Consider the following 27,644-nt stretch of genomic DNA (forward strand, 5'->3'; position numbering starts at 1 on the left):
CTGGTGGGTCGCAGGCCCGCCTACCTTGCCGGTGTGGTTGGCAGCTATGCCCCTCTGCGGGCCACTGGGCCTTTTCTGTCGGTGGTCACAGTTCTGCCTACCTGGCAGGTGCGGGGGTGGGGTGGGGTAGGGGGCGGCTCTGCTCCTCAGCAGGCCGCTGGGCCTGTTCTGTGGGTGGTCACAGTTCCATCTACCTTGCCGGCGCGGGGGGAGGGGGCCTCCAAATGATTTTCCTGACTGCTTTTTCTAATTCTCTGAGGAATGTCATTGGAGTTTTGATTGGAATTGCATTAAATCTGTATAATACTTCCAGTATCATGGTCATTTTGACAATATTAATTCTGTCTCTTCAAGAAAAAGGGAGATCTTTCCATCTTATAACATTTTTAAAAATTTCTTTCTTTAGCATTCTGTAGTTTTTGTTGTAAAAGTCTTTCACCTCTTTTGTTAGTTTGATTCCCAAATATTTTTAAGGCTATTGTAAATGGGGTAGTTTTCCTAATTTCCCTTTCAGAGGATTTGTCACTATATACAGAAATGCCTTTGATTTATGGGTGTTGATTTTTTATACTGCTACTTTGCTGAATTCATCTATTACTTTTAGAAGATTTCTGGTGGAAATTTTTGGGTTTTCAAGGTATAAAATCATAACATTGGCAAATTGTTCTAATTGAGTTCTTCTTTTCCTATTGGTATCCCTTTAATTACTTTCATCTGTCTAATTGCTCTGGCCAGTGTTTCAAGAACTATGTTAAATACAAGTGGTGAAATCCGGAATTCCTGTTTTTTCCAGTTTTTGGAGGGAATGCTTTCAATGTTTCACCATTTAGAATGATGTTGGCCTGGGGCTTAGCATAGATAGTTTTTATGATGTTGAGATATGTTCCTATTATCCCTAGTTTTTCTAGTGTTTTGAACATAAAGGGGTACTGTATTTTGTTGAATTTTTTTCTGCATCTATTGAGATGATCATATGATTCTTATCTTAAATCTACTGATATGATGAATTACAATTATTGATTTCCGCATGTTGAACCAACCTTGCTTCCCTGGGATGAATCCACTTGATTGTGGTTCATTATCTTTTGGATAAGGTTTTTTATTCAAGTTGTCATAATTTTATTGAGAATTTTTACAACTATGTTCATTAGACATATTGGCCTGAAGTTTTCTTTCTTTGATGTGTCTTTGCCTGGTTTTGGAATCAGGGTGATATTGGCCTTATAGAATGAGTTTGGAAGTGTTTCCTCTTCTTCTAATTCACAAAATAATTTGAAGAGTATTGGTATTCGTTCTCCTTGTAGATCTTGTAGAACTCAACTGTGTATCCATCCAGTCCTGGGCTTTTGTTGATTGATAGGCTTCTGTTGGCATCTTCTATTTCATTGCTTGAAATTGATCTGTTTAAATTGTGTAGATCATCCTGATTTAATTTGGGCAAGTCATATGACTCTAGAAATTTATCAGTGCTCTTGATATTCTCTATTTTATTGGAATACAAGTTTTCAAAATAATTTCTAATTATCTTCTGTATTTCTGTAGTGTCTGTTGTGATATTTCCTTTTTCATCATGTATGTTAGTGATTTGAGTTTTCTCTCTCCTTCTCTTCATTAGCATGGCTAAGGGTTTGTCAATTTTATTTATTTTTTGGAAGAATCAAAATTTTGTTTTGTCAAATTTTTCAATTCTTTTTTGTTTGTTTCAATTTCATTGATTTCAGCTCTAATTTTAATTATTCCCTGTCCTCTGCTTTGGGAGTTGATTTGTTCTTCTTTTTCTAGGGTTTTGAGATATAATGTTAGGTCATTTATTTGTTGACTTTTTCTTTGTTGAAGGAATGAACTCCATGCAATGAACTTTCCTCTTAGTACTGCCTTCTTAGTGTCCCAGAGATTTTGATATGTTGTATCAGTGTTCTCATTTACTTCTAAGAATTTTTAATCTCCTCCTTGATTTTTTGGTAATCCATTGTTCACTCAGTAGCATATTATTTAATCTCCAGGTGTTGGAGTAGCTTTTATTTTTTATTTTGTTATTGATTTATATTTTTATTCCATTGTAATCTGATAGAATGCAGGGTAGTATCTCTACATTTTTGTATTTTTTAAGAGTTACTTTGTGGCATAATATGTGGTCTATTTTAGAGAAAGATTCATGTGCTTCTGAGAAGAAAGTGTTTTCAATCATGATAGAATGCAGGGTAGTATTTCTACATTTTTGTATTTGTTAAGAGTTACTTTGTGGCATAATATGTGGTCTATTTTAGAGAAAGATTCATGTGCTTCTGAGAAGAAAGTGTTTTCATTCATTGAAGGATAAAATATCCTGTATATGTCAGTTAAGTCTAAGTTATTGATTATATTATTGAGTTCTATAGTTTCTTTGTTCAGCATTTGTTGGGAAGATCTGTCCAGTGCTGTAAGAAGTCTGTTAATGTCACTCAGAATTATTGCTTTGTGGTCAATTTGACTCTTGAACTTGAGAAAAGTTTGTTTGATGAACATAGATGCTCCATTGTTTGGGGCATATATTTATAATTATTATGGATTGGTGGTGTATAGTTCCCTTGAACAGTATCAAAATGTCCTTCTATACCTTTTGATTAACTTTAGCTTAAAGTCTACTTTATTTGATGTAAGGTTGGAAACCCCAGCTCCCTTCTGCAGTCCATGTGAGTGGTAAAATTTTTCCCAATCTTTCACCTTCAGTCTGTGGATGTCTTTTCCTATGAGATGAGTCTCTTGGAGGCAGCATATTGTTGGGTATTTTTTTAATCCAATCACCTAGCCTATGTCTTTTGACTGGTGAGTTGAGGCCATTAACATTCAGGGTTATTATTGAGACATAATTTACATTCCCAGCCTTTTTTGTTATTTAACATGACTTAATTTCTCCTTTGATTAACTTTTCCTTAGTGTAATACTTCCCTTTGCTGATTTTCATTGTTGTTTTTCATAGTGCAGGTTTTCTAGCTATAAATTCTTTTAACTTTTTTTAATCATAAAGGGTTTTATTTCATCATCAAATGTAAAGCTTAATTTTGCTGATACAAAATTCTTGGTTGAGATCCATTTTCTTTCAGAACTTGATATATGTTGTTTCAGGATCTTTTAGCTTTCAGGGTCTGGGTTGAAAAATCTGCAGAGATCCTAATTGGTTTCCCCCTATATATAATCTGATTCCTTTCTCTCCTGGCTTTTAATATTCTCTCCTTAGTCTGTATATTAGGCATTTTCATTATAACATGCCTTGGTGTGGATTTGTTGTGATTTTGTACATTGAGTATCGTTTAAGCATCCTGAATTTGATTTTCCTCTTCATTTTTCATGTTTGGAAAATTTTGTGATATTATTTCATTGAATAGATTGTCCATTCCTTTGGTATGGAACTCTATGCCTTCTTTTATCCCAATAACTCTTAAATTTTATCTTTTTTATGCTATCTCATATTGCTTGAATGTCCTGCTCATGGTTTCTTATCATTTTCACATTATACATTTTTGTCTTCAGTGTCTGAGGTCCTGTCTTCTAAGTGGTCTAATCTTTTGGTGATGCTTTCATTTGAGCTTTTAATTTGGTTCATTGTTTCTTTCATTTCAAGGATTTCTGTTTGGTTTTCTTTAGAAACTCTGTCTCCCTATTGAATTAATCTATTGCCTCCTGTATTTGTTTATGTAACTCTTTGTCAAAAGTGTCTTTTGCTGTCTGTATTTGCTCTCTTATATCATTCTTTATTCACAGAACATTTTAATTATGTACATCCTGAAATCCTTCTCTGTCATTTCCTCTGCTGTACTAGCCATGGATTCCAATAATCTAGTACCTTAAATTATTTGGAGCACTTTCTTCCCTTGTCTTTTCTTATTGCTCGTGTGTCTTCCCTTCTAGTACTGTGGATCTGAGGTACTACCGTTTTTACACTATAGGCTTGTAGTGCCTCTGTATGGTTCCAATACCTCTCCTTTGAGTGGTAGGACAATGTTAATAGATCCAATATAGACAAAAAAAAAAAAAACGCTGAAAAACAAATAGTTGCTAATAGATGTTTAGAGTTCCTTCACAATATACAGAAATGGTGAATTCAATTATTATCTACAATAGAATCCATAGGTTTGTAAAAGGGCTTACAATTTCTGATAGTGGACAAAGAACCAGGGATGGAGTATAGAAAGATATGCTGAGGAGATATGAGATGAGGATATAGAGTTATTATATCTTAGGAGTGTAAAAGAGAAATCTAAAGAAGAAGGTTAGTAACAGGAGAATAGAGATAAATTAATTTTGGGTAGGGTACATACAACAAACATACATATTAAGAAAAATTAAAAATGTTAAAATAGTAAAAATTGGAGAAAAAAGAAAAAAAAGAATATGCAACACAACTGTAATATATTCTTCAGTTATCTCAGTCCTCAAAATCCTAATTCATGCAAAGTACTTGGTTTCATATATGTTGAGGATGTGAGGGCAGGAAAATAGAGAAGAAGAAAAAAAATCTCAAAGGAAGAAACAAGAATTGCTTTGGTTGGAGATCAGTATCTTTCCTGCTTCCCTTCTCATCCAATAGGTAGGTCCTCTGTTGTTAGCTGGGATCTCTGCCCTCAAGATGGTGAAGGTAACCAGGGAGGAAGGGGTGGTCCTGGGTGGAGGGCACCTGGAAGTGGGGTGTGGCACCCACCGGTCCCCAAAAGTTGACTGCACCTCAGGGATCTCTTTTTGGCCTTGCTCCTGTGATGTAAGTACCTGGTCTTATCTCCTTATCTTACCCAAAGACCTCCCAGTTCCTGGTCTCTGTGTTAGTCTCTAAAGTGTATCAAACTCAGCCTCTCCCCTACTGCTTCCTAATAAGGGACCTTTCTCTCCAGGGCTCCTGTGTGTGGTACTTTAGGTGTGCTGCTCTCACCAGCCCCGCTGAGAGCTGTTTTGTGTTGGGAAGTCACTGTACCAGGTAAATGGCTGCTGAGAAGAGGGGGGAGTTAGAAACTGGGTACCTGGCCAGCCAGAATGCTGCCTCCCTCAGGCCTACTATCCTGAATTCCCCAGAGAACAGGGTGTTTTTTTTTCCAGTTTTGAGAAAAAAAATGAACAAACAACATGGAATTTTTCTGTGGATCATATTGTTCTACATTAGAAAACTGTTAAAACTTACACCATTCTTATTTAACAAACCTACTCATCTCTATTAGAGACCTCTTACAAATGTTTTCAATTACATGAGTGATTTAAAATTTTGTTTTGGAATACTAATTAAGGTTGAAATAAATGTAGAGTCACATCATCTTAGAATCATAATGTTCACTTTGAGGGGCCCAACTTGACTTAATCTACAAGGGACTGGTTTTGATGAACAGAGACAAATAATTTGTCATTTCGATTAATTTCAAATCACGTTGGGCAAATTTCCCAGGTACACCAAAAAGAATTTTGAACAATCTTAACTGTTTTGTATATATATTTACTCATAGTCATTTAAAATTTTAATCCAATGTGTGAAGTGAGTGTTGTAAAAATAGTTCCATTACAGTATACATATTTCCCTCTCATGAGGATGTTTTTTATAAATACTTACATACTATTTATAACATATTTAATGTTACCTTTTTAAGATAAGGAAAATATGAAAGTTTAAAACACAGGAAGATAAAAATATCCACTAATTCTTGCTAGATATGCAGTTTTCTTGAAGGTAATGATGACAATGTGTTTTTTCTGCCTATTGTATTTTGGGGAAACCCTTCATTCAGGATTTCTTAATTAACTGAAGCTGCAAGATGAACACTAATGCCAATCTGATCTTGACCTGTGCTATTGTTATAAACTGTATTTTTAGATTCTTTGGCCTACTGACCAGTTCAGCTGCTTAATTTTTAAATGTTAGCTTACATAAAAAATCACTCAGGGAACATGTTTTTAAAAAGCAGAATCCTAGGCATCACACCTTGATTCTAACACATTAAGTCTAGAGGTGCCTTAGAGGTCTGAATTTTAATATGAAAGCCAGGTGATTGTGATATAGGTTCATAGACAAACAACAACAACAACAAAAAAAAAAAAAAACCTGTGGACATTTAGTAAGAAAAGGAGTTGGAGGAGATGAGAGAAGAAGGTGGAATAGAGAAGGTGGCTTTCCTGTATTCTCCCATGGCATGAAACCAAGAAAACAGACAGGCAGCTTTAAAGCAAGGTGGGGGAGGGGAAGGGAGTACTTTACTGGAATTTAAAAGTGAACATGCAAAGCAGATTGAGGACTCAGGAGGTTAGATATAATAAAATAAGGATGAAATCCCCAGTGGAACAGCCTCTGCCACAACCAGACTGGAAGCACAAGCCAGAGCAGTTCGTCTAGGAGCAAACGCAAGGGATAAAGGAATTAAAAAACCCACATTTTTAGGAGGCCTGAGGCATGTCTGTGTAAGAAATATTTGGAGATCAAGAACATTATCCAGCTAAACTGAAAGGCATACTGCACAATATCCTTGCACTGGAAAGAAGCTGCCATCTCTCCACACAGCATTCAGAGGACAGAGGAAGGAATCATTTTGTAGCTGCAACATAGGAGCCAGCAACTGAGGGAGCAGATTCTTGGCAAACCAGAGTTTGGCCCAAAATACAGGCACAATAATCCAACACTGCATGACATAAATTACACTTAAGTGACCAATCAAACATGGGAGAGAGGTTTACACAGGGGACAAAGGGTCATAGAAACACACCAGCGCTACCCTTCCCCCTCCAATCTAGCTGCTTTCAGAAGCAGCTGGGAGAGACAAATTTTGCTGAAAATTCAGGAGGTCAGGGGTGGGAGAGATTGAGTTTGGAAACTGAACCCAAGACTCGGAAACATGGAGTCTGCAAGTGACATACAAGACTAAGAATTGGCTCCTCCATCACATGAGTGGAACCCAGAGAAGACCCCTGGGATACAATCTTTTAGTGTAGCAATTACTGGGCCCTGGGGTACTCTGATTTAAAATTTCAAGATCAATTTACATTCAGCAAAGAGCCTAGAGCCAGTCTAAGACTAAACCTTGCCAGTAGAAATTCTGCCTAAGAAATTATATCTCTCACACCAGCAATCTGGATGGCAGAGCATCATGCTTCAGACAACACCACCTAAAACTGCTGAGAATCTGTTGGACTCCAGCAAAAAGTTTTCTTTAACTTTTCATTGAGATTTTTTCTTTTATCTTACTGTTTGTTACCTTAATGATATACGAATATTTATAAATACTCATTTTTTCCTAATTTCTAGCATTTTTGAAGACTGTTATTTTTCATGGATCAGTTTTTTGAGGTTCAAGAATTTTGATTAGTGGACTTTATTTTGTATTCTTTTGTTTTCTTTTTACTTTTTAAGGTTTTATTTAATTTTTACTTTATATTTTTTTCTCTTACTTATCATGATTCTCTTTTTCTCTTTTCTTCTGCTAAGAACCAATCTCTATTTTTCTTTCACTCTTCCTTTAACTTTTTAATTCTATCTTTTCTCTTCTCTTATACTCATCTCATCCTATATCATTTCTGTTCTCTGCCTGTCCACCATTTGAAACTGTAAAACCTTTTGCAAACTCTCTGTTTTTATTGTAGGCAATAATTGATTATATTGTTTCTGTTTACTGTGATAATTAACATTGTAAAACTCATAGTAGGAACTATTTGGTTTAATGCTGTATATTGTTTAATGCTATATATTGCTTCTTGTTATTATTTGTCTCCTCCTAAGCACTGAGGTACTAGAAACCTTCCAGGACACTATAATTCCACAGGTAGAAACTCTACTGCCTTAGATCCATACTGATAGATCAGTAAACACACATACATGAAAAAAAGGGAAAAAATCACCCCAAACAAATCAAGACACCCCAATAACAGAATCCATTGACACCACAATGGAAAAAATGTCAGAGATAGAGTTTAGAATGCATATAGGTAATCTGATCTGTAAAGTAAAGGACTGTTATAAGGAATGAAATCAGAGAAACAGGAAGATAACTTCAATAGAGATAGAGATTCTAGGAAACTACAACAATAACAACAACCAGAAATTCATGAAATGAAGGAATCAACACCAAATTAAAAATTCAATTGAAAGCATCACCAACAGACTAGATCAGTTGGAAAGTTGGAAGACAGTTTCAGGCAATGAGGACAATATATATAATCTTCAAAACAAAGTTGACAGTGGAGAAAAAATGTTAACAGACCATGAGCAGAAATTGCAAGGAAAATGAGAAAACATAAATAGACCCAATTAAGATTTATTGGAATAGATAAAATCTCTGAGATAAAAACAAAAGAAATATACAAACTTTTCAATGAAATCATATCAGAAAATTTCCCAAACCTAAAATATGAAGTGTAAAATCAAAAACAGGAGGCTTATAGGACCCCAAATATACAAAATTAAAACAGACATACATGAAGGCACAATATTAAAAAATGCTGAACATATAGAATAACAACAGAATTTTAAAGGCTTCCAGAGAATAATGACTGGTAACATTTAGAGGTAATCAAATCCAGATCTCAGCTGATCTCTCAAGCCAAATTATCAAAGCTAGTAAGTCTTGGAATAATATACACCAGGCTCTGAAAGAAAGTGTATGCCAGCTAAGAATACTATACTGAACAAAATTAGGTTTTAGAATTGATGATGAAATTAAAACCTTCCATGATAAACAATAGTTTAAAGAATTTGCAAATAGAAAGCCTGAACTACTCAATAATATATTTCATGAAGAAGAAATAAGAGTGAAAACAAACCAAGGAATAAACTACACTATAAGAATAGTGAATCAATGGAGCAACTAATTCAAATTAAAAACCATAAATAAACCAAAATGATAGGAAATACAAATCATATATCAATAATAACATTGAATGTAAATGGCTGAATAATCAAAAGACATAGACTGACACATTCAATTAAAAAAGAAGACCCAACAATATACTGTCTCCAATAGATTCACCTCACAGGCATAGAAATCCACAGACTGAGAGTAAAAGGATGTAAAAAAATATATCCTTCACATCAAACTTATAAACAAGCAGGGGTTACTATATTCATAGCAGATAAAATAGACTTCAAAGTTAATCAGAAGGAACAAAAAAGGACATTTCATACTTCTTAAAGGAATTATACATCAATGAGACACAGCAATCATAAATATTTATGCCCCAAACAATGGAGCATCTACATACATCAAACCCTTTTCAAGTTCAAGAATCAAATAGACTACAACACAATAATACTGGGTGACTTTAACATACCTATTGCATGACTGTATAGTTCCTCCAAACAAAAACTAAATAAATAAGCTATAGACTAAAAAATAAAATTAATAATTTAGACTTACTAAACATATATAGAATATTTCAGCCATCAACGACTAAACACAATTTCTTTTCAGTAGCACATGGATTCTTCTCTAAAATTGGCCACATCTTATGCTACAAAGCAACTCTTAGTAAATACAATTAGAAATAAATGATAAAATAAAAAAAAATAGAACCTACTTTAATACCTGGAGACTAAATATGCTTTTGAATGACCACTGGACAGAAGACAAAATCAGGGATGAAATTTAAAAAAATATTTAGAAGGAAATGAAAATAACAATACAACATATCAAAATATATGAGATACTATGAAGGCAGTGCTAAGAGGAAAGTTCATTGCATTGAGCTCATTCATTAAGTTAATAGAAATTTAACAAATAAATAATCTATTATTACATCATAAAGCTGTAGAAAAAGGAAAACAAACCAAAAACAAAAGCAAAAGACAAGAAATAATTAAAATCAAAGCTGAAATAAATAAACTTGAAACAACAAAAATAATTCAATAAATTAACAAAATAAAAAGTTGAGTCTTTGAAAAAAAATAAAATTGATAAACGCTTAGCCAAGTAAACAGAGAAATAGAGAGAAAACTCAAATTACCAAAATGCATGATGAAAAACAAAATATCACAATGGACACTACTGAAATAGACCATACTCAGAACCTATTTTGAAAAATTTAACTCCAATAAAATAGAAAGTCTTGAAGACATCAACAAATTTCTGAAGACAAATGACCAAATTGAACCAGAAGGATATGGAAAATTTAAACAGATCAATTTCAAGCAATGAAATTAAAAACACTATAAAAAACCTACCAAGAAATAAAAACCCATGACCAGATGGATTCTCAGCTGAGTTCTACCAGACCTTCAAAAAAGAACTAACACCAATTATCCTCAAATTATTCCATGAAATCGAAAAGGAAGGAATCCTTCCAAACTCACTCTATGAAGCTAGCATCATTCTAATACCAAAACCAGACAGACACATCAAAGAAAGAAAACTTCAGACCAATATCCCTGATGTACATAGATGCTATTTATTAAATTCTTAACAAAATAGTGGAAAATCATATACAAAAACATATTTAAAAGATGGTGTACCATGGTCAACTGTGGCTCTTTCCAGAGATGATGCAAGGTTGGCTCAAAATATGGTAATCAATAAACATGATTTAGCACATCAATAGACTTAAAGATAAGAATCACATGATTATCTCAATAGATGCAGAAAAAGTATTTGACAAAATACAATACCTCTTTCGGTTCAAAACACCAGAAAAACTACAGATAGTAGGCCAACTATCCAAGGCCAACATCATTCTAAATGGAGAAAAATTGAAAGCATTTCCTCTAAAAACTGAAACAAGACCAGGATTCCCTCTTTTACCACTTCTATTCAACATAGTCCTGTAAAATCTAGCCAGAGCAAATCAAATTGAAGAAAGACATTAAAGAAATACAAATAGAAAAAGAACTCCAAATATCCTTATTTGTTGTTGACATGATTCTATATTTAGAAGACCCCAAAATATCCACCAGACAACTTCTAGAACTCATAAATGAATTCAGCAAAGTAGCAGAATATAAAATTAATATCTGTAAATCAATTGCATTCCTATATATCAGTAATGAATCCACTGAAAGAGAAATTAGGAAAAGTATCCCATTTCACAATAGCCTCAAAGAAAATAAAATATTTGACAATCCATCTAACAAAAGAGGTGAAAGACTTCTACAATTAAAACTACATAACACTAAAGAAAGACATAGAAGAAAAATTTAGAAGATAGAAAGATCTCCCATGCTCTTGGATAGGCCAAATTAATATTGTCAAAATGGCTATATTACCAAAAGCATTATACAAATTCAATGCAAATGTTAGTAAAATTCCAATGACATTCTTCACAGAATTAGAAAAGGTGGTCTTGAAATTCATTTGAAAAAATAAGAGACCCAGTACAGCCAAAGCAATCCTCAGCAATAAAAGTAAAGTAGGAGGCATCACAATACCAGAACTTAAATTATATTATAGAGCTACAGTAACAAAAAAAAAAAAAATGGCATAGGTACCAAAAACACACATCAATGGGACAGAATAGAAAATTCAGAGATAAACCCACATAAATCTCACTCTAAACAAAATTGCCATAAATCTACACTGGAGAAACAAAAGAGTCTGAGAAAACTGGAAATACATATGTAGCAACATAAAATTTAACCCCTATTTCTCACCCTGCACAAAACTCAACTCAATGTGGATCAAAGACTTACACATTAGATCATAGACCATGTGCCTAATAGAAATAAATGTAGGGCTGGGGATGTGGCTCAAGTGGTGGCGCGCTCGCCTGGCATGCGTGCGACCCGGGTTCGATCCTCAGCACCACATACAAACAAAGATGTTGTGTCCGCCGAAAACTAAAAATAAAAATTCTCTCTCTCTCTCTCTTTCTCTCTCTCTCTCTCTCTGTTTAAAAAAAAAAAAAAAAGAAAGAAATGTAGGCCCAAATCTATGTCATGTTGGCTTAGAAACCAAATTCCTCAACAAGACTCCTAAAGCTAAAGAAGTAAAATCAAGAATCAGTAAATGGGATTGTATCAAATTAAAAAGCTTCTTCATAGCAAAGCAACCAATCAAGAACATGAAGAGAGAGCCTACAAAATGGGAGAAAATCTTTGTCACCTGAACCTCACATAGAGCATTAATCTCCAGGATATATAAGGAACTCAAAGACAAAATAAAACTTAACACCAAAAAACAAATAATCCAATCAATAAATGGGCAAACAAACTGAACAAACACTTCACAGAAAAAGAAATGCAATCTATCAACAAATATTCAAAAAAAATCAGCATTTTTAGCAATTAGAGAAATTTCAATCAAAACCACTCTAAGATTTCATCTCACTCCTGTCAGAATGGCAACTCTCAAGAATATAAGTAACTTTAACTCTTGGTGAAGATGCAGGGATTCCTCAGAAAGCTTGGAATGGAACCACTATTTGACCCAGTTATCCTACTTCTTGGCATATACCCAAAGGACTTAAAATCAGCATACTATAGTGATGCAGCCACATCAGTATTCATAGCAGCTCAATTCACAATAGCTAATCTATGGAACTAACCTAGGTGCCCTTCAATAGATGAATGGAGAAAGAAAATGTACATATACACAATGGAGTATTACTCAGCCATAAAGAAGAATGAAATTATGTTATTTACTGGTAAATGGATGAAATTGAAGACTATTATGATAAGTGAAATAAGTCAATTCCAAAACACCCAAGGCTGAATGTTCTCTCTACTATGTGGATGCTGACTCTGAAAAGGCAGGGCAGCAGGTGTGGGGAATGGAGGTTAACTGTATTGGGACAAAAGCAAATGAGGGGATTGGGATCAGAAAGACAGTAGAATGAAATGGACATAACTTTCCTATGTTCATATATGAATACATGACCAGTGAAACTCCACATCATGTACAACTACAAGAATGAGAAGTTATATACATATGCATTTGCTATGTCAAAATACATTATACTGTCATGTGTAACTAAAAAGGAAAAAAAAAAGAAAAGGAATATTCATATGGAATAAGTTAAAATACATTGGAACCAGTAATTTGTAACACAGTTTTTGTGATGGTTATTCTATTCGTCAACTGGACCCTCCTACTGAATGGAAATCAGGGTTGAGAGTAACCTCTGTTGTGTGAGAGAAATGGATATCATCACACCTTTCCCCACTTGTTTCACTTGTAATTTGACAAGAAAGTCTTACAGCAACCTCAAAGGGAAAAGGGTATATTAGTAACCATCGGCTTCTTATTGGTATATTAGCACTGGTACAATATGACATAAATCTTAGTTAAGTCAGCACTTGATCCTCTTACCTACTTCAACCCATTAGTATGTGCATGGCCAGATTATTATTTTCAAGTTCAGCAGCTTGTACTATTGATAGGGAATAAATGAAATCAATCACAAGATAGGAAACCAGAGGCATAAATACTATTGATTAATCAAACTCCACATGATAAAATTTACTATCCTGGAACATTTTGAGGTAGAAGGAGAGAAAAGACAAATCTTTATTATAAATTTTATTATTGAATTGTTTGGTTTTGTCTCTTCCTAGCACTCAAATATTTAAGTCTGCAAAATGAGAATGATGTGAGACCCAGCATCCTGTAGGAACTGAAGTCCTGATGTGCAGAGGGAGCCTTTAGGCTGTCCCTGTCATCAAGGAGGATGGATCTCTATGATTGCAGTACTGTTCATAATAGCCAGCAGTTTTAAAAACCTGAAAATTGTCTAGCAGAGCTCCTGAGAAAAGTACATGCATAACTTTCTTTTTATTTGTCTCAACTAGTTGACCTGATGACATTTTAAACCTCTTTTCTCAATACCAGTTTGTCTAAATCTCCTTTACATTTCCATTAAAAAAAAATCAGTAGTTTCACACAGTGCTAGGGAATAATCAGAATATTAAAAAAATTCAATTGTACCCTTTCAAGAAAGGAATTTTGATACTTCTTTTCTTTTATTTAACAGTTCTTATTTTCCCTTTAGGCTACATTTAAAGCAAGTATTCAAATAAACCTAGACGTCTTTAGTAATTATTGAGTGTTGTTCACCTGACTTGTAATTTATTAGAAAATTATAACATAAACTTAAATGTAATTCTACCCTTATTTGCTAAGGCACACATATGTATTTTAATATGAAATAGGATATATAAGAACATAGATAATTTTCTGAACACATGTATTTTATTTCTATAAGTTGATTTCTGTTGTCTTGCTAGTTAGTTTTTACATTTGGAACTTAGAAATTGCTTGGCTTGGAATGACTTTATTATACTTTTAAGGACATGAAATTCTTTATGTAGTTGATGTTCTTTTCTCATGTACTATATTCAGAAATTTAATGATTAACATAGAGAATTACATCAAAAAACCACCACCAAAAAAAAAAACACCACTGTACACAGACAGTTCAGACTTAAAAACTAAATAATTTTATAGCAAGAAACTTGAACTTCAATAAAATCATACCCTAAAAAAATAAAATTTTAGGTGCAGTGAAATGATCTTAAATGCTTTTCAAGTGAATTTCATTACTGACAACAAAAACAGATATTCTTCTGAAGACAGTTTCACTTCTAAAATTGTGCTATAAAATTGAATTCTCTATTATTATGATGAATTTCTAGTATATACTTAATAAAATGGAGACTTTAAAAAATAATCATCTGATATGATTGAATATAAAACACTTCAGGTACTGATACACTTCTGGATCTGGAATTCCCTCTTACTCTTTTGTTGTTGTTGCTTTAGGCAGGATCTTATCATATGTAGTGGTCAATCTGAATTGTCAACTTGATTGGATTAAGAGGTGCCAATTATTAAGAGGCTTATGGGTGTGTCGATGAGGGTATGTATAGTGATGATTGACATGTGGGATAGCTAACTGAAATGGAGACCCACCCCCCCTTCAAGTATGGGCAGCATCATCCAATAGGATATTGGCTTGGATGGAATGAAAGTTGGAAGAACAAGGAAACAGCAGCAGATGCAAGCTTGATTCTTCTTGAAGGGGTTCTTATTTGCTACTGAAATCCTCTGAGGATATTGGACTCTCGCTTCTTAACTTTTCCAAAGCAGACTCTGCCAGTGATTCTCCAGAAAGCTCCCTGTGTATCCAGGACTACAAGTGCATACCACCATGCCCCACTTTTCCTTTTAAATATTTAATGTAGTTCAAACTGACCAAAGTTAAAATAAAGCATCTTGGTCTTTTGAGCAGGGTAGTACAAGAGGGTGGCTAAGAAGCTCAAGAGATCATCTCTCCATAGACATGGCAAGTTAAACAGATGTTCACACACAAAACTTCATTCACAAGAGCCATGGAAATCAGGGGAAATCAGGCAAAAGACCACAGTGCCTGATTTTCATATAATAAAATGAGAAGATCTGTTGAAGAACACAGGAAAGAAAAAGTTGCCTACATGATCCCTCCCCCAACCCCAAGCAGACCAGCTTGGAAAGAGCTGCCTCCTGCTTAGGTGAGGGGGCAACCCTTAAGTCCAGGCCATATACTTGAAACCCAGCTCCAGGCCCACAATGTTGGAAGTCACTGCTGAACAAAGCTCCACTATCCCTACTACCAGCTTAATGTCTAAAGGTCTGAGCTGCTAGAGCAGGGATTAGAGCAGGCAGATAACAGCACCCCCTGGGCAGAGTGCAGAATGAACTTCACCTCTGAGGAGAAGTGCCTGAAGGTTAGCACAGAGATTTTTGTGGGAGCCCAGTGCCAGGCCTATTGCTGTGAGACCCAGCATCCTGTAGGAACTGACGTCCTGATGTGCAGGACAAAACTCACAGAGGGAGCCTTTTGGCTGTCCCCTTCATCAGGGTGCTTGGGCCTCTATGATTGCAGTACTGTTCATAACAGCCAAGAAATAGAAAAAAACACCAATTGATGAATGGATGAAGAAAATGTAGTACAATATTATTCATCCATTAAAAATTTTTTTTAAATGAAATTCTGCCTTTTGCAAAAACCTGATAGAACTAAAGATTATTACGTTAAGTGATGTAAGATGGGCACAGGGAGACATGTACCACATGATCTCACTCCTGTGGAATCTAAAAAAGTTGATGTCATAGAAGTTGAGAGCAGAATGGTTGTTACCAGGGGTGAGGAAAGTAGTGAATTGGGAGGGTCTGGGAAAATGTGCTGTACTAAGATACAGTTAAATAGGAGCAAGAAGTTGTGACCCTATTGCATAGTAGGGTGACGACAGATAACAGTGATGATATATAGTATGTTTCAAAAGCCTAACAGAAAGGATTTTAAAAGTTTTCATTACACAAAATAATAAATGTTTGAGGAGATAGACAACTTTAACTTGATTTAAATCTTCCACAATGTGAAGGGGTGTTAAATTGATACATGCCAATAATGATTGTTTTTATTCTATGTATCAGTTAAAAATAAATTTAGGGGCTGGGGCTGAGGCTTAGCAGTAGAGAACTTGCCTTACATGTGTGCGGCACTGGGTTCGATTCTCATCATCACATAAAAATAAATAAGCAAAATAAAAGTATAAATAAAATAAAATGCAATAAATTTAGAATAAAACATATTTAAATTAATACGTTAGATATTCTGAAATTAAAGTGGGCAATAAAAAGAGCCAATCTACATATGAGAATGGGTCTTTAATCCATATTCAGAACATACACAATATAATAATGCAAGAACTGTGAGTGAAATTAAAATAGGGTATAAAGTACCAAGACAGAAAAGAAATCCAAATTCAAGTAGAAAATTAAAGTGTAAACTTTAATTTTAAACTTATTCAATAAAATAGTATAAAATCAGGGAATATGACTAGAATAAAAGTGAAAAATAAACTATGGTATTACCAAAATGTCTTTTAATTGTAAAAAGTAATGAAATGGAAACGTATACAGAAACAATTCTTCATATGCTTAAATATGCACAACAATACTCAATTTGTAAATCACATAGACATGAGTCTGTGTGACACTAAGAATTTTTAGTGGTCCTAAATCTGAAAGCAATTGTTATTGAATGTCACTTGATTAATTATAGGCATTGTTCACATACTCCACATCTTGTTTTCTGTGATTGATTGGCGTTTATGGAGAAAAGAAACCACTCAGAGCTCACATTTGACCCCTTGCTTTATGTTTCTCATTGCCTATGGTGTGTGCCTGTGACTGACCATTGATGGTGCCTCCCGGTCTGACCTAACCCTAACCCCAACGCTGCCTGTTGAGATGAGTGCTCCTGGGGCTTGATGGTTCCCCTGTGACTCCTGGCTCTGACTCCAGCTCTCAGCTGGCTTCTAGCTTGCTGGCCTGGAACTCTGGCAGCACCTATAGTCTGCTTGTGCCAGTTTATCTGAAATGTTCAGAGCCAGCTTCTGACTGGTGAATCTGCCATTCAAACAGCTGGCTTTTGAACTCTTTAGAAAATGAAACACAGGACTTCACCAACAATATTGCTTCATTTAAAACAAAATGTGAAAAATAAATAATTATATGTGAAATTTGGGTAGACCCAAGTGGATAGAAGACATTGTCTGGGTTGTCACTACTTTAAAGCAAGCAGGAATGCATTCATTGTGTTTCTATTACCTCTAAAATTCTCTGGTCTCTAAGTTTAAAAAATACTCATAGCAAAGGGCATTAACTTTAAAAATACTCCTAAGAATGACTCTTTCTTTCTTCCTCTTTCTTTCTCTTTCTCTCTTTCTCTCCCCCTTTCTCCCTCTCTCCTTCCTTCCTTCATTCCTCCATTCATGTTTCTAGCTTCTAAAATGTCTATGCAAATTAGTAGGTTCATTTGTAAGAAGTGATGTATCCTTGACCCTATTAAGAATTGACAGGTAAGGGGATTGGTAATTGAACAAAAATGGCAGGAAGGTAGAATTATAAGTATCTTTACAAAATATTTCAAAATTAAAACTTTTCTTTGATTACCTCAGCCACTTTTTAAAAATCTCTCTTCTTAATCTAAGTAATCTGTATTTTCTTTTAAAACAAGCATGGCTATATGTGATTTAATACTGTGGCTCAACTATTTGTAAATACTTTTATCTTCTGTTTATTTTTTTTATTCAGGCATGTAAGACTGGAAATATATGTACTTTCAGCCAATTCCACCATTTACTCTATAATAACTTATGGAAGATCTATAGTATTGTAAAGTATATTATAGCTCAACTAATGTAAAAAATTTAATAGTTGGGAAAATACTTTGAAAAGAAAAATGAAAGTACTTGCCATTCTGTCCTGGACTGAAAGATAACAATTGTAAAATATTTATATATGTCAATTATTAGGAAAATATAGAATAAAATTCAAAGAACATATGTATTACCTAAAGCACCTTAATGGTACTGAATAAGCTCTAGAGAATATTGCAGATATCTACATTTTCTTCCTTTTAAGAACAGGAAACTTATTTAACTTGGTTGAATGAACATAAGGCCTCGGGGATATCATTTCAGTGTCGCTTCATGTCATACCAATACATTAAACCAGTGCTCCAAATATTCTAGCCCATTCAAGCAAGAAACAGTCACCGAAATAAAAGGCAATGTAGTTGCACTGCAGCAGAGTAGTTCCAAAGTAACAACTATCCTAGGGTTAGTCATGTGAATATTTAGAATAAATGAAAAAGTAATGAAATAAAAATGTAAAGAAGCAAACTCTGAATACACACAAAATACATACAAAATAATCAATTTGTAAGTAATGCAGACTCAGATGCCAATTAACAGTAAGAATTTTTAGAAGGTAGAAAAAGGACTCCTAATATAAAATTTAATTCTCCTGTTTTTCAATTTGTCCCCTAGATCTGTTTTTGCGGAAAGTAAAGGAATGAGTCTAGTGAACATCTGTAATACTCAGCTGCACACTGGCATTTGGGTAAGATTTGATCGATGGTGTACTTGAATGTAGATTTACAAATGTGGCCCAAGGCCAGTTTCCCCTTATTTCAACAATGAAGCCCTCTAAGTCTTAATATTAAGTGTTTACTGGAATGAAGTATAGGAAAGTAGGTTCTAGCATGCAGAGAATAAGAATGAGTGAATTAATCAGTGTTACTATCCACCCTTAGGTCCCCAAGCTTATTATGGATATTCTACCCATGAAATGGCAGCTACTCAGCAGTGCAGAAAATTTTCCTTACACAGACTGCCAGTGCTATTACCTAGGCTTCCAGCTGGATATTCTTGAAAGTTCTGTTTTGCCTATTAATCCCATGTGTCTCCCCTCCTTGGAAGTTTAGGTTCTCCCTTTGTTAAATTTTAAAACACAAGTTAAGGTGTAAATATAGAACATGGTTTGATTGGAGGCTCCTACAAGAGTAATCAAAACCTTATGGTCTGGGCAAGATTTACAAGTATGGGAATTTCTGTAGAGTAATAAGCACAAGATTTTTACTCTTGACTAAAATCTGCATATTTGTTGACATAAAAAAAAGAAAGAAAACTTTGTGAATTCTACTTTCAAACCTATTTGAAATGAATTATATCAACCATTATTTATTTTGAAAATTTTCAAAAAATGTGAAGGGATGGTTAAACTTCACCATCTGATAAATGGAAACATGTAGTCATCATTGACAGATGTGGAAAAATCAAATTAATGCTCTTAACTTACTAGAATCACTAATTTTTTTAGAAATTTGTCTTTATTTTGTTCCCGGAAAGACTTATCCATGAAGTAAAATATCTATAACATCATGTTTTTGTGCATGTGTATAAATATGAGATTACCAGGAATGTTAGTTATTTAACAATAGAAAAAAAGATACTCTTATCTTACTACTATATATGCAAGCTAAATTTGACCCAAGTTCTTCATTATTATTTAATGAATAGGAATCTAATGTGAATCCTCATAATATTAAGAGTACCTCTTAGTGATAACAAGTGACTCATTTTTATTCCCGGAGTGTTCTCTTTGGAAAATGTATTGGTTGAACATATTTTTCTATTTTTATATCTAATTTTCTTTATTTTTTGCATATTGTTTACCAATGCAAATTATAATAAGATAACTACATATCTGCAGAATTCTTTTGATTGAACAAAGCTTTATTTTAAACATTCTTTAAAATCATAATAACAGCAATTATTTAAAATATATAGGAGGAGAAGTTATATTCAAATTAGCTGCACAGTGGATCACATTTACAAGCTAGATAATGGATAATAACAAAGTTAGAGTTGGAACCCTGAAAGTCTAACCAGGAATGGAGATTTTTCCATATTTTCATTATTGCTGAATTCCAAAGCATGCCTCAAATTCCTTTTTCACTCATTTATGATATGTCAGATAATTTTACTGAATAAAGCTAGATCATATTTATCTTATTGAATCTGCTCAATGATCTAAATGATCAAAACACTGATTAAATTAGACAATATGAAAATTGTTATTCAAAACAAATCAACTTCTAAAACTCTGAACATGATTTTTACTACTGTTATTTTAAAAACAGAAAAAAAATATCTAGGCTTATTCTACTCTCTTCCTTCAAATTATAACTGATAATATGAGTAACTATTAGACTTTACAGGGAAAAAAATAAAATTCCAACAATTATTTAGGAAAAATAAAACTTAATTGAAAAATGACTATAGGCTCAATAAGATATATGCACATATAAATACAAAAGAATATTTCATGCAATCTATTTATGAGTGTCTCCCCAAGTATATAGAGTTAATATGAATAATTCTAAATACTTAACTGTTGCTCCCATTTGGTAACTGGATGAAACATTGAATTTAAAGGAAAAAAACAATTGGGGTTAGAGTTGTGGCTCAGTGGTAGCACCTTTGCTGAGCATGTATGAAGCACTGGGTTTAAACCTCAGCACCACATAAAAATAAATAAATAAAATAAAGGTACTGCGTCCATCTACAACTAAAAACAAAAATTAAAAAAAAAATCATGAAATAGAACAAGTAAATTAATATTTGCTGACCTTAATTTTGTGAAGTTATTTTAACTTGATCTCACAGAAAAAGAAACAAACAAAAATTCATCCAGAGTAATGCAGTTGTGTGGATTTTGAATAAGGAAAAAAAACTTGTTTAATAATAAAAGTAAATGTAAGTAAAGGTTAAAAACAAAGATTAGATACTGAGATAAAGTGCTTTATACTTCTGTACTTGAGAAATGCTGGGATTATTTTATTGCAATTACTTTTTGTAGGCCCATTACTTTCACATTTCAGTTGTCATGATGATTTTAATTGTATAGCATCCATCATAAATTCAAAAGGGCAAACATCACGGTCCATTTGAAAAGGAGAGTTTGATAATTTACAGGAAAGAAACAAAAATTCAAAACACACACTAGACTTATACAGAATTCTTAACCTTTTAATTCATCAAACCATCTTGTTCATTCTGCAACCTGAGATAATGAAAAGTGAATTTTAAGTTATTTCCATTTTAGGCTTTCTAAGTTTCGAAAGCCATACACTTTCACTCTGAAAACATTGAAAAGTAATTATAGATGACTGAGATGTTCTACATTTGCAACTTTAACTCTTGATACATTTTTCAATAATTTATAAGTGAATTGTTCATTCATGAATGAAATATTATGCTCTGATTCAAAAATTCTTCTGAAAGATGGAATTTTAATTTTAGCCTACATCTATCAATCAATAATAGAATGAGGGAAATTTGTTGATTGAAAATTCTATTTTGTAATAATATTATTTTCTGTTATTATATTAATCATACAAAAGTATCAAGATCTACTATGAGACAGGGTAATGATAAGCTATTAATAAATGTTTGCCATGGGTACTTTATAAGTCCAGTGCCGCCAGTATCTAAATTTGAAAGAGGAGGAGGAAGAGGAGCAGGATGAAAGGAAAAGAGGAGGAAAATAATACTTACAGGGTAGAAGAGGATGGAAAAAATAAAGTCAGACATGGAAAGGGAATACAGCCGAGTTACATGGGTGAATTCTGAGGCAATTTATATAAATTTATAAAGTTGATTATGAAGCATGTTTACATAATAACAAGGATGAAGCTGCAATGCACAGCAAATTATCTCACTATTCTTATTTCTACCCACTGTTATTTCTAACAAATTGTTTACACCTGTTTTACTTCTATTAAAAGCAATGACAAAGAAAATTAATTTTTATTATATTAGTAACAGAAGGTCTACTCTGTCGTGCTTTAACATGACATTGCACATTATAGAAGCTAAATGAGATAGTTAAATATATTTGGATATACTGTTTTAAATAACAGCAAGTTATCTGTCATTAGCATTGGATTGCATGATCCATGCTTTTTTATACTGTTTGATTGTCCTGAGGGAATAGAACACCCATTTTAAATTTTGAACAAGTGACTCTAAAGCTTTAACTCCTTCCCGTGATATATAGGGAAAATCTTGAAATGATGCTATGAGACAGGTCAGGCGGAGCCAGGTAATAGTCAGAATCAACGGATCCTTTAACTTTTATTTTAAGTAAATATTTTCAATATTTGCATCAGGTTCTAAATTTAGCATAATGGTAAACTACTCTTCAGTTCATGCCTTTTTTTTGATTCCCGGTGTGGAGTATTATTAAGGTCTTCACATTCTGAATTTTTAAATCACTTGAAGCTATAATTTGGGTTTTTTAGCTGCAGAGTTTTCATTCCAGTTTTAATGTAAGAAGTAACTATACAGCTTTTAAGTGCTGGGCCTTGTCCTAAAGAGCTAGTACCCAGGATCACAACATGATTTTTCTGGCTTGTTCTCCATGGGAAGGTCTACTCTGTGGTGCTTTAACATGACATTGTACATATTGATCAGTACAAACATGAATTAGGTAGTTACTATTTCTTTTGAAATGTATTGCAATAAAATTCTTGTTTTACATTTTCTGATGCTCAATGATAATTGAGAACATAGCTATTTCTAAAAATAACATAAATTTAAGCAGAAACTCTTCTGTTAACTACTAAGAAGTATACAAATTTTGTATTAATTTTATTTCTTGAAACTGTCTAAAACAAACTTTTGCCTCCCTTCTTCAACTCCACTTCCCCTCCCTTACTTTTCACTTCTGCCATAAGATATTTTTCTCTCTTATCTTTCTTCTATATTTAGTCAATCATTAAAAGCCCTGCTCTCCACTTCTGACTTGATTTCTTCTTCCAGAAATCACCCGAGTACATACACAGTGACATCTCACATGTATACATTTGAACATCCTGCCCTTGGGTGGTGTATGAAGGAGCAAGGAAGGACTCTGTCTGGGGTTTGACTCCATTGCTCCTTACTTCCTCGGTTCATCATCATCATCATCTCTAATCAAGCTGTTCTCCCTTAGTAATTATTCTAATTATTTTCTCAAATCCAAGGACTTTACTTACAGAAAGATGTTCTTATTCTCTTACTATAACTTTCTTTCATTCCTTGAATACTATGAATTACTTTCTAAATAGTAGTATATTTGGTAACTATAGTTTATAAATAGTATCCTGCATATAACATATCTCAGGTAATGAAAGTGGCTAGTATTTGGCTCCAGCTAAGTTTCCTATTTTTGTTTTCAAAGGCCACATTTAGAGGGGCGGGGGGAAAGACATTAGCAATAAATCTGTTATGGAAATGTCAGTATCTTGAAAACCAAATGAGTTACAGGCTGTTCAGAAGCATTAAGTCTATCCATGAATACCTTTCCCAGAACTGCCCTCAGCCACAATCTGCAGAATTAGGGTAAGCAGGCTTAGTGCAGAGATTGCTCATTCATAAGCAAAAAAAAAAAAAAAAAAATCTGTTTTGTTCAGTCTCAAGTAAAGAAAATATCTTATTATGCTAAAAAAAAACAGAACTCTTAGATATTAGTCTCAACTATGCTAAGTAGTTACATAAAAATAAATACGTCACTTATCCCCTCTGGCCCTTACTTTTCTTTGCAAAATGGGAGATGTTTTTATTTACTGAAAATATATGCCACTGAAATTTTGGAAACAGGAAACCATTTCTCTTTTGTTCTATGACTGAATGTGAGATGAGCGAGGGCTCAGAGAAAATTCTGTTTATGTTGAGAAACCACACTGTTGTCATACCCCGCCCCTTGAGCTACCACTGAAGCTGCTGTGAAACCAGGTGTCCATGGATGATTTCCAAGTCATTTTGGGACACTGTTTCTGACCAAAACTGATTTAATCATGGATGGATACCTAATTCAAGAGTAGGCAATCCATAGCCTGGTTAGTGTTCCAAGTAGCCTGGAGAGAAAATGCACGTGTATGGATTGATTCTTGTCTATGAATTAGTACAAAAAATGATACAATTTGAAATTACATAAGCTAAAACAATGTGAGAAAGCCATGTTTACCAGAACATTTCAGATATTAAAAGCTTAAGAAGGAACAATTTTGATAAATAAATGAGACATAGAGAAAAATCAGTACCGTAGGAAATAAATGCCTAATAATAATAAAAGAGGATTAGAAAAAGAATCACACATTTGTGCTAGAATAATTATCCTTGTGTCCTAATGAGGTTCTTAGGGTTCCCTGAGACATCTCACTGATTGCTTAATACCTCATTTTTGCTGAGGCTGGCTTTGAACTCAGGATCCTCCCGTCTCAGCCTCCTGAGTCACTGGGATTACAGGAGTGCACCACCCCATCTGGCTAGAGAATGTTTTTGAAGGAGGAAATTTTTCAGTTCCTCAATTGCTGTGCTAACCTGGCAAGAAGCTCTCTTCCTGAAGCTATTCATCCATCAAAGTAAGATGATATTTATGTTATGTGTTCTAGAGTTTTGTTGGCTTGATTTATTTATCTCCATTGTCTTCCGCTAATAGGACGAACATGTAATCTGATTAAACTTCATCTTCATGATGAAGAGCTGTATATTAAATAAGATTTTCAGTGTTTATTATACCTAAATTTTAAATTAAATTTACCCGGATAAGGCAATAAATCAAAGAATGTCCATCAAACTTTTGTTTAAAAAATCTTAAAAGTTGAGTTTGCTTTTGAAAATAGATAACCATGCTTTCTATACTGCATTGCAATGAGAGGTTGATGATTAATGAAGATGTTTGACAACCAATGTTGAATTTATTTTTCATTTTAGAAAAAGAATAATACATACAAGACAAAATGAGAAATGGAGTCAGACAGAAGCTTGTTTGATTCACTTGAGAAAAAAAATATACATCAATGCAGACTTGACATTATCTTTATGAGGAAATACAAAGCAGAGAATACAGAAGGCAGAGTCCAGGGTTTCCTTGGAAAATATTCTTGACTTTGTTCAGTCTTTACCAACAGCTCCTACCCCAATGCCAAATAAATAGTCTGCATTTTGTCATGCAGGTATAGCTTCAATAGAAGCTGCTAAGTTTGTACTAGCCCCTCGTTGCTATGCTTTCTTTCCTAAATAGAAATCTGAGGCTACTACAACAGAAACCATGTCTGAGAAACACCCAGGAATAGCTCCACCTCATACTTCGAAGCAGATAAAATTACTTTCCCTTTCCCTTTGTTTTGCTTTCTCTAGCCTCCGGGTACTGCTGTCTACTAGGTTTCTGTCCAAAGTGCCACATTGCCACCCTTTTCTTACTGCTATTACAGTCTTTCCTTCATTCACCCTTTTCCCCAGGACTCAGACACATGGCTACAAAATTTTCTCCTAATGAAATCACCTTTGCTGTGCACAATCAGTTTCTAAAGAGTAAACTAATTGGTCAGATGAATGAATAGACACTGATGCCTTCCCAGATGACCACACTTTACTGAAAAAGAGCAAATAATATTCATCATTTCATTCACATCCATATATGATTCTATCATAAGAGATTTTGATCAACCTCAATCATACAGAATTTTCAAGGTATATGTTCTGTTTAGTGACATACTCTAAAAAATAAATAGTTATATGACAAGAATCAATCTATAGTCCATGTTTTAAAATTTAAAATACAGGTGATATCACATCCCAGGTGATATCACATCACAGCTCCATTTCTCAAAATTTCTGTTCTAGTCAGGTGTCCTGGCACACACCTCCCAGCTACTTGGGAGGCTGAGTCAGAAGAATCACAAATTCAAAGCCAACCTGGCAAATTAGGGACACCCTGCCTCAAAATAGAATTTTAAAAAGTGAGCTGAGAGTGTAGCTCAATGGTAGAGCACTTGACTAATATGTGTGAGTTCCTGGGTTTAATTCCCAGTGCTGCAAAAATAAATGAATAAATGAAACAATTAAAAAAAATCTCTGCTCTGCTGTAGATAAGAGGAGAGACAATCTTTGCAAGTTGCATTTTCCAGGGTTCATTTCATTTGGTCTCCACCTGGGGTTTGATCAATGGAAGACATTGTCAAGAGACTAGAGAGTGAGAGAAAGGGAGAATCCCAGACACATATCTTCCTCTCTTGTTAGTCTGCAGTGGTGTCTTTGACCATAGCAGAGGTACTTCTTAGCTTCCATCTCCCTCCAGAAAAGTCCACAATGGTTTCCAGCACCCCACAGGTGATACTGATCCTTCCATTTTGGTGACCATATCTCGTCCTTTTGATACTCAGTCCCAGAAGAGGTAGCATTTTTTCCTGCTTCTTAATTTTTAGGTCATCTTTTATTTTTCCTGTTTTGTGTTTCAGCTCTTTAATTATCTACATAATCAATTCCTTGAATTAAGTCCCTCTTGTTTATAATCTTCAAGTTTTCCCAATTGGCATCTTCACAGGATGTCAGTCTTGGAAATAATCATATTTAGAATCTATAGGCTTGCTTAAAAGCTATTTTTTCCATAAAGCCTGTTTTCAAATACATGAAATGGGTAAAGATGATGAGACTTCGTTGGTACATTCTTCCAAATTGTTTATCTGAAAACAGCCAGATGGGAAGTTCTACCAAATGCCTATTTGTTGTAATGCCAATCTGAGAAAACAAAACAATTAAATCCCTTGGTAAAAATAGTAGTGTTTTTGTTTCTAACAACAATTTAGTCCTATTATGAATAATTATCAAATAAGTGAAATGAAGTAAATGGCTAATGTGATAATTATATGATAGTATGTGGTTTTCCCAATGCTCTAGGATGCTATTTAATTCAATAAGTATTTATTGAACAATTAGTCTATATAAGTATTGTGTTTAGCCTAGGTATAGAAAACCTAAATAATACAGATATAAAACCTGTCCTACAGGTGTTTAATTAGTTAAGGGGTGTCATATGTAAATAAATAAGAGTTAGATGGGAAAATATGCACAGGTGAGAGTATCCGTGGGCGGGTATGAACTCTTTGTGGGATATATATCAGTATTGAGATATTGAGCAGGAAAGAATTTCTGAAGAGGTAGCATCTAAGTAATATTTTAAAAGACTTATCAAGTTACAGAATGAGGAGAAAGCAAACTAATGAAAGGGTTAGGGTGTCATTTAATGAGGCTGGAATCTAATAATTTCTATAGGTAGAGGTAAATATGATCACAAGTAATTTTTGAGTAACATTAGGAAAGAAGATGGAGAAAGACAGGCTGGTCTTTCTTTAAAAACTGATAAAATGCAACTCCATTATAATGGGAAAATGAGCTAATACAGTAGGGCTGGAAATGGGAGAAAACATGTCCAAGAAATACTTAAGTGATAGAGTTGGCATGCATTATGAGTGTGTTGTATTAGAGAATGGGTAAACTATTAGGTGATATTAATTTATTATCAAGGTATTTAAAAATCCAACACTAGATAATGTTTTTAAATGGG

This window comes from Marmota marmota, unplaced genomic scaffold (assembly GCF_001458135.2).
Source record: "Marmota marmota marmota unplaced genomic scaffold, marMar, whole genome shotgun sequence".
Lineage (NCBI taxonomy): Eukaryota > Metazoa > Chordata > Mammalia > Rodentia > Sciuridae > Marmota > Marmota marmota.